Raw genomic sequence first — 15495 nt, 5'->3', positions numbered from 1 at the left:
GAGCTGGGGTGACAGTATTGGTGTTACGAGGATGTCAACACCCGGATAAGGAGTGGGTGGGGAGTCAATCCAGGGCTTCTATTCCTGGCCATCAACTAATAACCTCTGCTGGAAGTCTGTTTATGGGTGACAGACAAGAACAGGATTGGATTCATTTAAAAAGCCCCCCTCAAAGTAAAATAACATGTTTATACCCACCAACGTGGAGAATATATAAAAAATACTACAAGGAATAGTAGATTCAAAGCCGACTAAGAATACTTAGGAAGTCACAGATTATCACACGTCACTGTGACCTCTTAGTAAATCAAATCCAAGGCTGGTCAAAAACTCTCAGACGCATTTGATTTATTTAGGGATATGAACAACACTGAATAATTTTAAGACCACTGCTAAATAGAGATTGCATTGCACGCTAGCTTTCCAGCTGTCTCTTCAGCCACAACTAATCAAAGTGTACACTGAGAACTCATTTCAATTAACATAATATTCATGTAATGGTACCAAATAAATAGTTTTTTTTATCTCCACTGCACTCATGTCTGTGTTTAGTCAGTAAATTCTGACACAACAGTGCAGATAAAGTCTTGTCCTGCTGAAGCTATGACAATATATTCCAAACGTTTTTCACATTACAAACTTTGAAAAGAAAAGTGACCTGAGAAGGATTGACCACATTTCGGATGGATTTTCGCCAGGTTTGCGACCGGATTTTCGCTGCGATTTGACCCTCGGGTACCTCTTTGCGGCGGTGCTTTCAAGTACTGCCGAGGAGCAGTGTGCCAACATGCAATGACATGCAACACTGCGGATTGCGTTACCTTCGTACTTTTGGCATTCTCCCGACCCGTATGCTGCAGCCAGAATACCGACAGGTCAAACCTGTCGGTCATCATCATCATAGGCAGTCCCTCGAAATCGAGGAAGACTTGCTTCCACTCCAAAAGTGAGTTCTCAGGTGACTGAACAGTCCAGTATGGGAATTACAGTCTCTGTCGCAGGTGGGACAGACAGTGGTTGAAGGAAAGGGTGGGTGGGACTGGTTTGTCGCATGCTCCTTCCGCTATCTGCGCTTGTTTTCTGCATGCTCTCGGCGGCGAGACTCGAGGTGCTCAGCACCCTCCCGGATGTTCTTCCTCCACTTAGGGCGGTCTTTGGCCCGGACTCCCAGGTGTTGGTGGGGATGTTGCATTTTATCAAGGAGGCTTTGAGGGTGTCCTTGAAACGTTTCAGCAATGGTAAGTATGAAAACCTGCAAAAAAGGTAAGTTAGAGGGTTTTTTTTAAGTTTCTTTCAGCAATTGGTACATAATAGTCATGTAAATGTTTTTAGAATTTTTTTTAATGTGTTTTTTGTTTTTCCCCCCTTCCAAGACTTCTCTCGCAGTGCTCCTGGTCCTGGACTGAAGTTGCCGAAACTCACGGTTTGTACTGCGAATTGTCATGCAACACCTCCTTTACCGATGCACCCATGGCGCAGACATAAAGGCCGAAAGTTCAACCTAAAAACGGAAGTGCAGCAAAAATGGTAAGTTTGGCATAAAACTACCGTTTTCTCCAAAAACCGAAAATATAGCTGTTGGTATGTTAAAGGGGTTAAATAGTTATTACATGTTACACAGTCATCATTTATAAATTGTGCTGATATCACTAAAATTATTGCAATATCGTAATCATGCTAATTCGAAAATGCAGTACCAATTGTAGCTATACTTTCTCTTCCATTTACTCTCCCTGGTTAGCTTCTGCCCTTTAAAGAGGACATCATTCTTGGTTGGAAAGATGGACAATTCAGTCTGCTGACAGCTGGACTAATACTAATGGTCATTTGGGTATGAAGCCCAGTCCCTTTTGAGGCTTGGGCCTCATTACCATTGGGCCACCGGTCTATGGACCCTGGGTAGCCTTCTGGTTCTGGACCGGTGCAATATTGGATATCCTGCCTGGCCTCCAGGTCACAAGAAGTTAACTAAAATGGAGGGACCCTGCTGCCCCTCCAGGCTCCACAAAAATAAACTCAAATTTATTCTTGCATCTCCTCCTGAACCTAGCCGTGATCATGTGCACCACGCGCTCCACCTGCTTCAGAACAAAAAGGGCACTGGAGTCCTATTGATGTCATGGGATCCGGATATAAATGTTTTAATCAGTTCGGTGCCTTCTTCATTCAGGCATTCGAACCGCCAGAGTGACATAGTGGCATCATCATCATCATAGGCAGTCCCTCGAAATGGGGATGACTTGCTTCCACGCCAAAAAAGGATGAGTTCACAGGTGTTTCAATGAAGGACCTAATATTTCAGGTCCCGAACTACATCCTGAAGGGTGGAAGATGCCTATGCGTGGATTTTTTTAATGTGTGGTGGCCGTTGCACACCAGCCACCACACGGGCTTGACAGCTAGATCTTGGTCCAGTGGCAAGGGTTAACCAAGACAACTGGAGACCAGCTCTGCTGCATGGGCTTAGGGCGCATACATGTCGCAGTGTGGGCTGGCCTGTGCTGCCCCTGGGCTCCTCGCCCGGAACTCACGCCTCTTCTGGGCCCCAATCATGTCCCTCTACAGTCTCTCACTGCGCCTTCGCTCCTTGATACCTCAATGGCAGCAACGGTCGATAATTTCTTAAACTCCATTTTCTAGCTGTTTCCGACGGGAGGGAGGTCTGAAAATTTAGTCTCCAGTTTTTTGTTACACTTTTCAGTCAATTGAATAGAATCGCTGCATGTTGCAACACTTAGTTTGTCAGATTTATTTCCCTCCAGTTTGCACTTGCCCTGTGTTGCGCATCATTTACCACATGAAAGAACAGGCAGGGTGACCTGTTCCCTAACACTACCGATGATGTTCTGCAGCTGACAACTCGACAATTATTGAAGCAATTAAAGATGATTCACTAATCATTTTTTCCCTCTGATCTTAATGCAATGCTCCTAGCACCTTCCTCTGAATGTGAATGAAAGTTGGTTAGATGAATTAGAGATGTGCTTTCCATTTGTTTGAAGCTTTTGAGTAGCTGAGCTAAGCCGGCAAATGTTGCATGGAATCAGGGAAGTGCAAAGTGGGAAAACCAGATCAATACATTTTACTAAAAATCCTGACAAAGAGTTTGACTATTGCCACTTGCAGAAATGTTGTGGTAGAATTGAATACATAGTTCCTGTTTGCAGTAGCATCTTAAATTTGGACAGATTTATGGTTTCAATTGACAGCAATTTACAACAAAAAACTCAGCGGTAAGACAAATGGTGGTAGTGGCAGTGACTCTCTACTTTATAAAGTCAGTATCTAACTCTGTTTGGAAAATTGCACAGAGGGTTTGTGCAGGCTAGCAATAGGCTATGATAAATCCACAGGCAGTTCAGCAAGGTAGTACAGGTGTTCATTCCAACCATCGGCGCTTCATGCTGACAGCATTTTGAAGGCGTGGTCGACATTTGATGACAAAAATCAATGCAAAGTACTGTGATTCATCTCCTTTCGGCTCACCCACCACCCTGCCACCATCCCTCCCCACCAATCGCCCCCCCGCCCACCTCCGCATCCCCTATCCTCTCCTTCTTAGATGATAATGGACTGTTAGTTGCAGAGATCCAGAATGTTTTATACTGCAAGAATATTAATTGCCACCTTCAGCATTTTGTGGCTAGAATCATTGTCATTAGTAAGGGAAACTGGTTTGGTTTTATAATCAGAGTCATTCTTGGCATGGTTGGAATGAATACCTCTGCTACCTTGCTGAAATGGCCATGGATTTATCACAGCCCATTGGGGGCTTTGTCAGCATTTGCTAGCTAATTTTCTTACCTTGGCATGTATGTGGATGGTGCCAAAGACCATAAACCACTTAAGAGGCAACATCTTCAGATGCAAAACAAAAGGTAGAAAATGAGCAGAAAACTGCAAAAAAACATTTTTTTTTACTGTTTGTTAATAAAAGAACTGTATCAAAACAGGATAGTTATCAAGTGTTTCTGTGCCATAACCTCCTTATCAATCCTAATGGCTGTTGGTCTAGTTCAGCAATTATGACTCAGAGTCTTGTACAACATGCTCTTCTCACTTTCTTTGTGCTGTTTTGCATATATCTGCTTCTTGAAGCCGTGGAGTTGTTTTGGATGTCACACAAGCCAAGAATGGTAACGAGTTATTATACGCAAGGTTCAGGTTGCACATCGATGACAACAAGTTGAACATAGAAATCATACTTTGTCCCTTCCTGCTGCTATCCGTAAGTATGCTGAGTATGAGCTGACTGCAACTTATGGTCCTGAGTCATTTTAAGTTACACAGTAACATATATACTTAGGGCTGGAAATTAGGTATCACCCACTTTGAGGCAGTGCCGAACGATATCACTGCTTTAAAGAGTGATATTCAGTTGTATCACCCCAAGAGGAGAGTGGAACGCTAAGATAAGCATTCCACACTCCTCTTAGGGCACTAACATAGAAACATAGAAACATAGAAAATAGGTGCAGGAGTAGGCCATTTGGCCCTTCGAGCCTGCACCACAATTCAATAAGATCATGGCTGATCATTCACCTCAGTACCCCTTTCCTGCTTTCTCTCCATACCCCTTGATCCCTTTAGCCGTAAGGGCCATATCTAACTCCCTCTTGAATATATCCAATGAACTGGCATCAACAACTCTCTGCGATAGGGAATTCCACAGGTTAACAACTCTCTGAGTGAAGAAGTTTATCCTCATTTCAGTGCTAAATGGCTTACCCCTTATCCTTAGATTATGTCCCTTGGTTCTGGACTTCCCCAACATCGGGAACATTCTTCCTGCATCTAACCTGTCCAGTCCCGTCAGAATTTTATATATTTCTATGAGATCCCCTCTCATCCTTCTAAACTCCAGTCAATCCAGTCTCTCCTCATATGTCAGTCCTGCCATCCCGGGAATCAGTCTTGCGAACCTTCGCTGCACTCCCTCAATAGCAAGGACGTCCTTCCTCAGATTAGGAGACCAAAACTGAACACAATATTCTACGTGAGGCCTCACTAAGGCCCTGTATGACTACAGTAAGACCTCCCTGCTCCTATACTCAAATCCCCTAGCTATGAAGGCCAACATACCATTTGCCTTCTTCACCGCCTGATGTACCTGCATGCCAACTTTCAATGACTGATGTACCATGACACCCAGGTCTCGTTGCACCTTCCCTTTTTCTAATCTGCCACCATTCAGATAATATTCTGCCTTCATGTTTTTGCCACCAAAGTGGATAACCTCACATTTATCCACATTATACTGCATCTGCCATGCGTTTGACCACTCACCTAACCTGTCCAAGTCACCCTGCAGCCTTTTAGTGTCCTCCTCACACTCACACCGCCACCCAGCTTAGTGTCATCTGCAAATTGGAGATATTACACTTAATTTCATCATCAAAGTCATTAATGTATATTGTAAATAGCTGGGGTCCCAGCACTGAGCCCTGCGGCACTCCACTAGTCACTGCCTGCCATTCTGAAAAGGACCCGTTTATCATGACTCTCTGCTTCCTGTCTGCCAACCAGTTCTCTATCCACGTCAGTACATTACCCCCAATACCATGTACTTTAATTTTGCATACTAATCTCTTGTGTGGGACCTTGTCAAAAGCCTTTTGAAAGTCCAAATACACCACATCCACTGGTTCTCCCTTGTCCACTCTACTAGTTACATCCTCAAAAAATTCTAGAAGATTTGTCAAGCATGATTTCCCTTTCATAAATCTATGCTGACTTGGACCGATCCCGTCACTGCTTTCCAAATGTGCTGCTATTTCATCTTTAATAATTGATTCCAACATTTTCCCCACTACTGATGTCAGGCTAACCAGTCTATAATTACCCGTTTTCTCTCTGCCTCCTTTTTTTAAAAAGTGGTGTTACGTTAGCTACCCTCCAGTCCATAGGAACTGATCCAGAGTCGATAGACTGTTGGAAAATGATCACCAATGCATCCACTATTTCTAGGGCCACTTCCTTAAGTACTCTGGGATGCAAACCATCAGGCCCCGGGGATTTATCGGCCTTCAATCCCATCAATTTCCCAAACACAATTTCCCGCTTCATAAGGATTTCCTTCAGTTCCTCCTTCTCACTACACCCTCGGTCCCCTATTATTTCCTGAAGGTTATTTGTGTCTTCCTTTGTGAAGACAGAACCAAAGTATTTGTTTAACTGGTCTGCCATTTCTTTGTTCCCCATTACAAATTCACCTGAATCTGACTGCAAGGAACCTACGTTTGCTTTCACTAATCTTTTTTCTTCACACATCTATAGAAGCTATTGCAGTCAGTTTTTATGTTCCCAGCAAGCTTCCTCTCATACTTTATTTCCCTCCTCCTAATTAAACCCTTTGTCCTCCTCTGCTGTATTATAAAATTCTCCTAGTCCTCAGGTTTTCTGCTTTTTCTAGCCAATTTATATGCCTCTTCCTTGGATTTAACACTATCCTTAATTTCCCTTGTTAGCCACGGCTGAGCCATCTTCCCTGTTTTATTTTTACTCCAGAGCGATAGTGCTAGGGTGCCAGCATTGTAGCACCAGAAGCTGAAACAAAAATCCTTGTGAAAATGTCAATAAACTTCACCCACACTTCCCCACTACTGCAACAAGTAAATAGAAGTTGAAAAACTGAAATGTCATCACTTACCTTGCACTCCAGACGATATTGCCCCGGGATCGACGATGTATTGACTGCTTTTCTCTACCACAAGCAAAACAGTAAATCTGCCAACTGTGGAACTACGGAGGCGTTGCATACTTGGGGACATCACCGTGTGGGCGGTGCTAATGAGTGCAGCGCAAACTGTCAGCGCTGCCACTAAGCCTTCACTGAAGGTCGTGGCAAGAGCTGACACTGCTGGGCTCAGGTAGTAGGTGTTTCACGGCCCCTTAGCGCCCCTCTTTGGCACTAATGGTAGCGCTAAACAACCGAATTTCTAGCCCTAATGTTTAGGCCTGCCAAAGTAAACCCACGGGGACAAATTAACACTGAGAGGAGTCTCACCACATTTGGCATAAACTTTCAGTGAAATAACAATGCAAATACTATTTCAAAATAATCTCAAGCTTAACACACTGGACCTTAGCAATGCTAATGATCACAGATTATGGATAAATGAGGACACAGAGGAATAACAGGGATCTTTCATCATCTGCTCAATTCCTTCCAGGTAAAAACATTCTTTAAAAAATCTGTATCAGAATATTATATAACAGTCAGCAACATTCAGCTGTCATTACACCCACGGATGTACTTCTCGGGAAACTGTTTTCTCAGTACTTTATAACATGCAGTCTTTAACACAGCTAAATCCTGCCTTTGTCACTTCCGGTTTACCTGCTTATTCCAGATTCAACCCTGAAAAGTTTAAGTAATTGACTTGGGGAAAGAAATTCTTCAACACAAAATATGTATATGTCTTTTTTATGTAATAAAAGGGGAAGCTAATGAAATTACCTTCCTCCTTTTACAAATCTTCCCACATAATAGCAATGGAATGGCACTGAGCAGCAGCAAACTGCAAAAAAAATGGTGACAAGACCTCAACCCCAAAATAAAAGTGTCAGCTCAACAATGCCTACACATAAAAAAGCACAGTAACAGCAAGAAGACACCACAAGAAACTATTTGGAAAGTTTATAATTCTTTAGAAAATAATCTGCAAAGTCATCAAATTTCACATTTTGTCGCCAATTTCAAAGAGCACAATCATGATGGCGAGGCTATTTTAAACAAGAACGTTTTATTTAAAAGATTGTTCAATCTTTTGTTTTTGTGATCTTTGCACTCATCAAAGTGAAAAGGGAAATTAAACAATTCAATATAAAAAGGCTTTCAAGTTTTCTTTTAAAGTACAGTCATAAAATGGCCTCTTTGACCAATGGCATCAGGTGATTTGTGTGATCAGTACAGGAGCGACCACACTAAACGCTTTCTGCTTTTAAAAAAATGTTCGGTTCTTGCTAGCACTGAACTACTTCGAAAAATAATTGGCACTTGTCTTACATTTTACTTGACATATGAGTATGAGGTGAAGGGTCAACTTGCTCTTCTAGTGGACCAGAGCCAAATAAATACACTGACAGCCACATCGGCCCTGATATTAACCCTAAGGCGTGTTGGGACTGGGGTTGTCTGATATTGCATAGCCTCTCCCTGATAGTCACCATCACCAAATGCACTCCATCCATTCGGTGAACACACTCCATTACAGTCACTCAAAGGTCTTCTCTTTCCCCTGTTACAGGAGAAGAGAACGCAAAACACAAGGGATAGAGAGAGAGCCAGAGGTGTGCCTCCACAGATCTCACAACTAACAACTGCTGAGGAAGAAGCACTCGAGGTCAGTGACGTCTTGGCATCCCCGGCCATCGGAGATGGAGAGATGAGGATCGACCAGCTATCTGGTGACAGAGTTAAATATCATCATCATCATAGGCAGTCCCTTGAAACGAGGAGGACTTGCTTCCACGCTGTCATGTATGTAACCATAATGTAACACCACTGTATTACTGTATACACTCAACCTAGATGCACACTTTGGCCATAAGGGGTGAACTTGTGGGAAACACTCCTTACCTGATCACACAGGTATAAAAAGGGAGGTCCCACGCAGGGTCATCGTCTTTGGAGTCCTGTGAATAAAGAGTTAAGGTCACAGAGTGACCTTGTCCCCAGAATGTGCCTCGTGTGGTTTCATACTGTAGAGTAAGGACTTTACATTGGCGACGAGAAACTGGAATTCACGACCCACGAGAATGGCCACCGGTAGCACAGAGGAATGGTACTGTGTTGGGGAAGACTGGGACGATTTTGTCGAGAGGCTTCAGCAAAGTTTTGTTAAGAAAGAAAGGATGCAGCGGCCGACAAGCGAAGGGCTCATCTTTTGACCAGCTGCGCTCATGAAGGACGTACTAGCACCCGAAAAGCCGGCGGACAAAATCTTTGAAGAACTTAGCAAATTGATCGGGGAGCACCTCAAACCGGCAAGTAGCATACATATGGCCCGACACAGATTCTACACCCACAAATGTCGTGAAGGACAGAGCATACCGGGCTTCGTAGCGGACTTCTGGCATTTGGTCAGCCTCTGTAAGTTCACAGACGCCTGTTTTATTAAACGATATCTCAGTACACATGGAGCTGGACACTGGGGCCAGCCAGTCACTCATGGGCGTTCAGCAATTTGAGAAGCTATGGCCACTTAGAGCCAGTAAACCCAATTAGCACGTATTGAGACACAATTACGGACTTACACAAAAGAAATCATTCCGGTGCGAGGCAGTGCGATGTTGGATGTCACACACAATGGGTTAGTGAATCGGCTGCCGCTCTGGATTGTCCCGGGCAATGGTCCCGCACTGTTGGGGAGGAGCTGGTTAGCTGAGATGAACTGGAAATGGTGGGATATTCATGCAATGTCATCTGTGGAGCAAAGTTCATGCTCACAAGTCCTACAACAATTCGATTCACTATTCCAATCTGGCGTCGGGACTTTCAAAGGCACTAAAGTAGTGATACACATCACCCCGGATGCCAGGCCAGTGCACCACAAAGCCAGAACGGTGCCGTATGTGATGCGGGAAAAGATCGAAAGCGAATTGGACCGGTTGTTGAGAGATGGCATCATCTCGCCTGTTCAATTCAGCAACTGGGCGAGCCCCATCGTTCCCGTCCTAAAAGCGGATGGCTCTGTCAGGATCTGTGGCGACTACAAAGCCACCATCAATCGGGTGTCCCTACAAGATCAATACCCACTCCCGAGAGCGGAGGACCACTTCGCCACGCTGACAGGCGGCAAGCTGCTCACCAAGCTGTTCACTTCAGCCTATATGACCCAGGAACTGGCCGACGAATCTAAACTACTGACCATCACCACGCACAAGGGGCTGTTCGTTTATAACAGGTGCCCGTTTGGCATTCGATCAGCGGCCACGATTTTTCAAGAAACATGGAAAGCCTGCTTAAATCCATTCCTGGAATGATCGTATTCCAGGACGACATCCTCATCACGGGTCGAGACACCGAGGAACACCTCCACAACCTGGAGGAGGTGCTACACCAACTGGGCCGGGTAGGCCTGCGACTGAAGAAGTCTAAATGTGTATTCTTAGCTCCTGAGGTTGAGTTTCTGGGCAGGGGGATTGCTGCAGACGGGATTCGGCCCACCGAATCCAAAACAGAGGCGATTCGACGAGCACCCAGGCCCTGCAACACATCGGAGTTGCGTTCATTCCTGGCACTGTTGAACTATTTCGGGAACTTTCTGCCGAACTTGAGCACGTTGCTGGAGCTGCTACACGTGCTCCTGCAAAAGGGTTGTGATTGGTTTTGCGGGGACTGTCAGGAACAGATTTTTGATCGGGCGCGAAACCTACTTTGTTCAAACAAGTTGTTGGCCCTGTACGACCCCTGTAAAAAATTGGTTCTGACATGTGATGCATCGTCCTCTGGTGTTGCAGCAGGGCAGTGCTGAGGGTCAACTACAACCTGTGGCTTATGCCTCCAGGTCGCTCTCTCAAGCAGAACGGGGATATGTGATGGTCGAGAAGGAAGCGCTTGCATGTGTCTATGGTGTAAAAAAAATGCATCAATACCTCTTTGGTAGGAAGTTTGAATTAGAGACGGACCACAAGCCATTAACATCCCTGTTGTCAGACAGCAAGGCTATCAATGCCAGCGCATCAGCTCGCATACAGCGATGGGCTCTCACGCTGGCTGCTTATGACCACTCCATCCGGCACTGGCCTGGCACCGAAAATTGCGCTGACGCACTCAGCAGGCTTCCACTGGCCACCACTGAGGAGGCAACGGAGCAAAGCGCCACGTTGGTCATGCCCTTGACAGCGCAGGCTCCCCCATCACAGCCCACCAGATCAAAATCTGGACAAACAGAGACCCCCTCCTATCCCTGATTAAGAAATGTGTCCTGACTGGGAATTGGGTGCCCGCACATGGAGCATGTCCTGAGGAGGTCAGACCGTTCCACAGACGGATGGATGAGCTCGCCATCCAAGCTGACTGCCTACCATGGGGCAGCTGGGTAGTTATGCCCCAGAAGGGCAGGGAGGGTATCATCAGGGAACTCCACAGCGAGCACCCAGGCATTGTGCTGATGAAGGCCATTGTCCGGTCACACGTTTGGTGGCCTGGAATTGATTCAGACTTGGAACACTGTGTTCGCAGGTGCACGACGTGTGCCCAGCTGGGTAATGCCCCCAGGGAGGCCCCACTCAGCCCGTGGCCCTGGCCCACCAGGCCATGGTCACGCATTCATGTTGACTACGCAGGCCCGTTCATGGGTATGATGTTCCTTATTGTGGTAGATGCATACTTGAAATGGGTCGAGTGCATCATTCTGAATTCATGCACCACCGTGGAAAGCCTACGTGCGATCTTTGCAACCCATGGCTTGCCGGACATCCTGGTTAGTGATAATGGCCCATGTTTCACAAGCTACAAATTCCGAGAGTTTATGTCAAGCAATGGCATCAACCACGTCAGGACTGCGCCGTTCAAGCCGGCCTCCAATGGCCAGGCGAAACGTGCGGTCCAAATCATTAAGCAAGGTATGCTCAGGATTCAAGGACCCTCCCTACAATGCCGCCTATCGCGTTTCCTGCTGGCCTATAGATCCCGACCATACTCGCTCACGGGGGTCCCGCCCACAGAGCTACTAATGAAACGGACACTCAAACACGGTTGTCCCTCATTCACCCAGTCCTGACCGACATAGTTGAGGGCAAGTGCAAGTCACAAAACGAGTACCATGACCGTAATTCGAGGGGGAGATGTATAGAAATAAATGATCCTGTATTCGTCCTCGATCACGCCATGGGGCCCAAATGGCTTGAGGGTACTGTAACTGACAAAGAGGGGAATAGGGTCATCGAGATAAAATTCAACAATGGTCAGATATGCCGTAAGCATCTGGACCAAGTAAAAAAAAAAGGTTCAGCATTGACACGGAGGAACCTGAAGAAGATCATGAGATGGAGCTCAAAACACCACCAGTGAACGAGCAACAAGAGCAATCAGAAGAATGCATAGTCCCTGCGATCAGCCCGGACAGGCCGGAATCACCATAGGTGACAAACACTCACGTCAGTGTCCAACAACCAGAGCCCCAACTGCGGCGCTCCACGAGGGAGTGTAGACCACCTGAAAGACTAAACCTATGATCCCAATAAGACTTTAGGGCGGGGGGGGGAGGTGATGTCATGTATGTAACCACAATGTAACACCACTGTATTACTGTATACACTTAACCTACATGCACACCTTGACCACAAGGGGTGAACTTGTGGGAGGCACTCCTTACCTGATCACACAAGTATAAAAAGGGAGGTCCCACTCAGGGTCATCGTCTTTGGAGTCCTGTAAATAAAGAGTTAAGGTCACAGAGTGACCTTGTCCCCAGAATGTGCCTTGTGTGGTTTCATACTGTAGAGTAAGGACTTTACACACGCGAAAAAGAGGATGAGTTCACAGATATTTCAATGAAGGACCCGAACTACATCCAGAAGGGTGGAAGATGCCCGTGCGTGGATTTTTTTTAATGTGTTGCACACCAGCCACCACACGAACTTGACAGAGCTAGGTCTTGATCCAGTGGCAAGGATTACCCAAGACCAGCTCTGCTGCATGGACCTAGTGCGCACATGTATCGCAGTGTGGGCTGGCCTGTGCTGCCCCTGGGCCAGAGTTAAGCATAATCCACACATGTCATACAAAACTTCATCATGCTGACTTGTTTTCAGCAGCACGTGAAATATAATCATCATCATAATGATAAGTTGTAACATCGTTACCTTGCCAATACTAATTCATATCTTTTCTCTTCGGCGGGGCTTTTACGTGTGCAGCAAGAGTCCATGGAACTTGTGGACAACAAATTCTCAGACCAGCTGAATCCTTCTGAGGTAGCAACGCGCAGGACCCATGCTTACCATGCACCAGCTCAGATACTCACACTCCAGTGTGACCAGTTAGACAGATAGTTGGATTTTCACCTGGTGACTCACAGTTCAGAAGTGAGCAAGAGCAGATGGTGGTGGCAGGGACAGCTGTGGAGTGTCCGCGACAGAGGGTGCAGCCCTTTCCAAGCTCTATTCAGCTGGACACAGATGCTATACCCTGGGAAATATCCATGAAAAGTAGAATCATTGAGGAGCAGCAGACAGTGTGCGATGCACTGACAGCCCTTCCAAGCATACTGTCTATGATTGCAGAAAGAATGGAGCAATCTGCCTCAAGCATGAGTGGGTTGATGTCATAGGGCATTGCGATGATGTCTTCTTGCATGGATGGAGTGCCCAACTCTGTGGAACATCAATCCTCTGGCACTACATCTTTTTCTAACAAATTACTAAATATGTGTAGCAAAGCCTCTGCTATTTCCTCCCTAGATTATTTTAAAATGCGTGGATGTAATCCATCCAGACCAGGGGTTTTATCCTGTTCAAATACTAAATGTATGCCGATTTCCTTACCCTCAATTTTTCCCTTCTGGCTTTATTTATCCATGGTGTCTCATTAGTGTTTAACTTGCTCTTGTTTATTAGCGGATATATTTTTCTTGGACTCTCTTGAACACTGTTTTAAATGTTTCCCATTGCTGTTCTACATCATTGTTTGCCAAAATTGTTGTCCATTTTATTTTCCCCAAGTGCTATTCACAGCCCTTCAAAATCAGCTTTTCTCCAATCTATTATCCTGGTCTTTCTCATACTTGTGTCCTTCTCAATTATGACTTTAAAGCATATTATATTATGGTCATATATTTGTGTCATCTCTCATTTCCTTCTTCTCCTTTCTCTTCTGTGTTGTGTTCAATCTCTTTGTATTGCTTTCATATACGCTCCTTTGTTTCTATCTCTTATCTTTTTAAAGCAAGACGGTAGGCAACATGCACTGGATTGGAAGAAACTATCCTAAAGCATGCTGTTGGAACATGCATGGATGATGCACCATTGACTCCTCCCTTGACCAGGAGTTGATTAGTAGAATTGTCCTAGGAGGACAGATGCACCAAAGTTGGCACTCTCAATCAGGCCAACATCCCCAGCATCGAAACACTGACCACACTTGACCAGCTCCGTTGGGCAGGCCACATTGTTCGCATGCCCTACGTAAGACTCCCAAAGCAAGCGCTCTATTCGCAACTCCTACATGGCAAGCGAGCCCAAGGTGGGCAGAGGAAACGTTTCAAGGACACCCTCAAAGCCTCCTTGATAAAATGCAACAGCCCCACCAACACCTGGGAGCCCCTGGCCAAAGACCGCCCTAGGTGGAGGAGGTGCATCCAGGAGGGCGCTGAGCACCTTGAGTCTCATCGCCAAAGCATGCAGAAAACAAGCGCAGGCAGCAGAAGGAGCGTGCGGCAAACCAGTCCCACCCACCCATTCCTTCAACGACTGTCTGTCCCACCTGTGACAGAGTCTTTGGTTCCCGTATTGGACTGTTCAGTCACCTAAGAGCTTACTTTTAGAATGGAAGCAAGTCTTCCTCGATTTCGAGGGACTGCCTATGGTGATGATGAGTAAAGTTGTCAATTATTGTGCTGCTAACCCCCTGGATGTGGGATTCTTGAAAATAACTCCTGGGGGGTTCATAGAAACATAGAAACATAGAAACATAGAAAATATGTTTCGAGCCTGCACCGCCATTCAATGAGTTCATGGCTGAACATGCAACTTCAGTACCCCATTCCTGCTTTCTCGCCATACCCCTTGATCCCCCGAGTAGTAAGGACTTCATCTAACTCCTTTTTGAATATATTTAGTGAATTGACCTCAACAACTTTCTGTGGTAGAGAATTCCACAGGTTCACCACTCTCTGGGTGAAAACGTTTCTCCTCATCTCGGTCCTAAATGGCTTACCCCTTATCCTTAGACTGTGACCCCTGGTTCTGGACTTCCCCAACATTGGGAACATTCTTCCTGCATCTAACCTTTCGAACCCGTCAGAATTTTAAACGTTTCTATGAGATCCCCTCTCATTCTTCTGAACTCCAGTGAATACAAGCCCAGTTGATCCAGTCTTTCTTGATGTGTCAGTCCCACCATCCCGGGAATCAGTCTGGTGAACCTTCGCTGCACTCCCTCAATAGCAAGAATGTCCCTCCTCAAGTTAGGAGACCAAAACTGTACACAATACTCCAGGTGTGGCCTCACCAAGGCCCTGTACAACTGTAGTAACACCTCCCTGCCCCTGTACTCAAATCCCCTCGCTATGAAGGCCAACATGCCATTTGCTTTCTTAACCGCCTGCTGTACCTGCATGCCAACTTTCAATGACTGATGTACCATGACACCCAGGTCTCGTTGCACTTCCCCTTTTCCTAATCTGTCGCCATTCAGATAATAGTCTGTCTCTCTGTTTTTACCACTAAAGTGGATAACCTCACTTATCCACATTATACTTCATCTGCCATGCATTTGCCCACTCACCTAACCTATCCAAGTCACTCTGCAGCCTCATAGCATCCTCC

The 15495-nt window shown here is 45.8% G+C and overlaps 1 long non-coding RNA gene across 1 annotated transcript; it reads left to right on the top strand.

The window, feature by feature from the left end:
• Positions 1-1394: 1394 nt before the first annotated feature.
• On the top strand, positions 1395-8563 carry LOC139262121 (uncharacterized). Its single transcript, XR_011592905.1, has 3 exons — positions 1395-1527; positions 4099-4228; positions 8250-8563. It is a non-coding gene; the product is annotated as an uncharacterized lncRNA (long non-coding RNA).
• The last annotated feature ends 6932 nt before the right edge of the window (positions 8564-15495 follow it).

Source organism: Pristiophorus japonicus, chromosome 4 (assembly GCF_044704955.1).
Source record: "Pristiophorus japonicus isolate sPriJap1 chromosome 4, sPriJap1.hap1, whole genome shotgun sequence".
Classification (NCBI taxonomy): Eukaryota; Metazoa; Chordata; class Chondrichthyes; family Pristiophoridae; genus Pristiophorus; species Pristiophorus japonicus.
The sequence above is the reverse complement of the archived record's forward strand: the minus strand, read 5'-3'. Positions and strand labels throughout refer to the sequence as shown.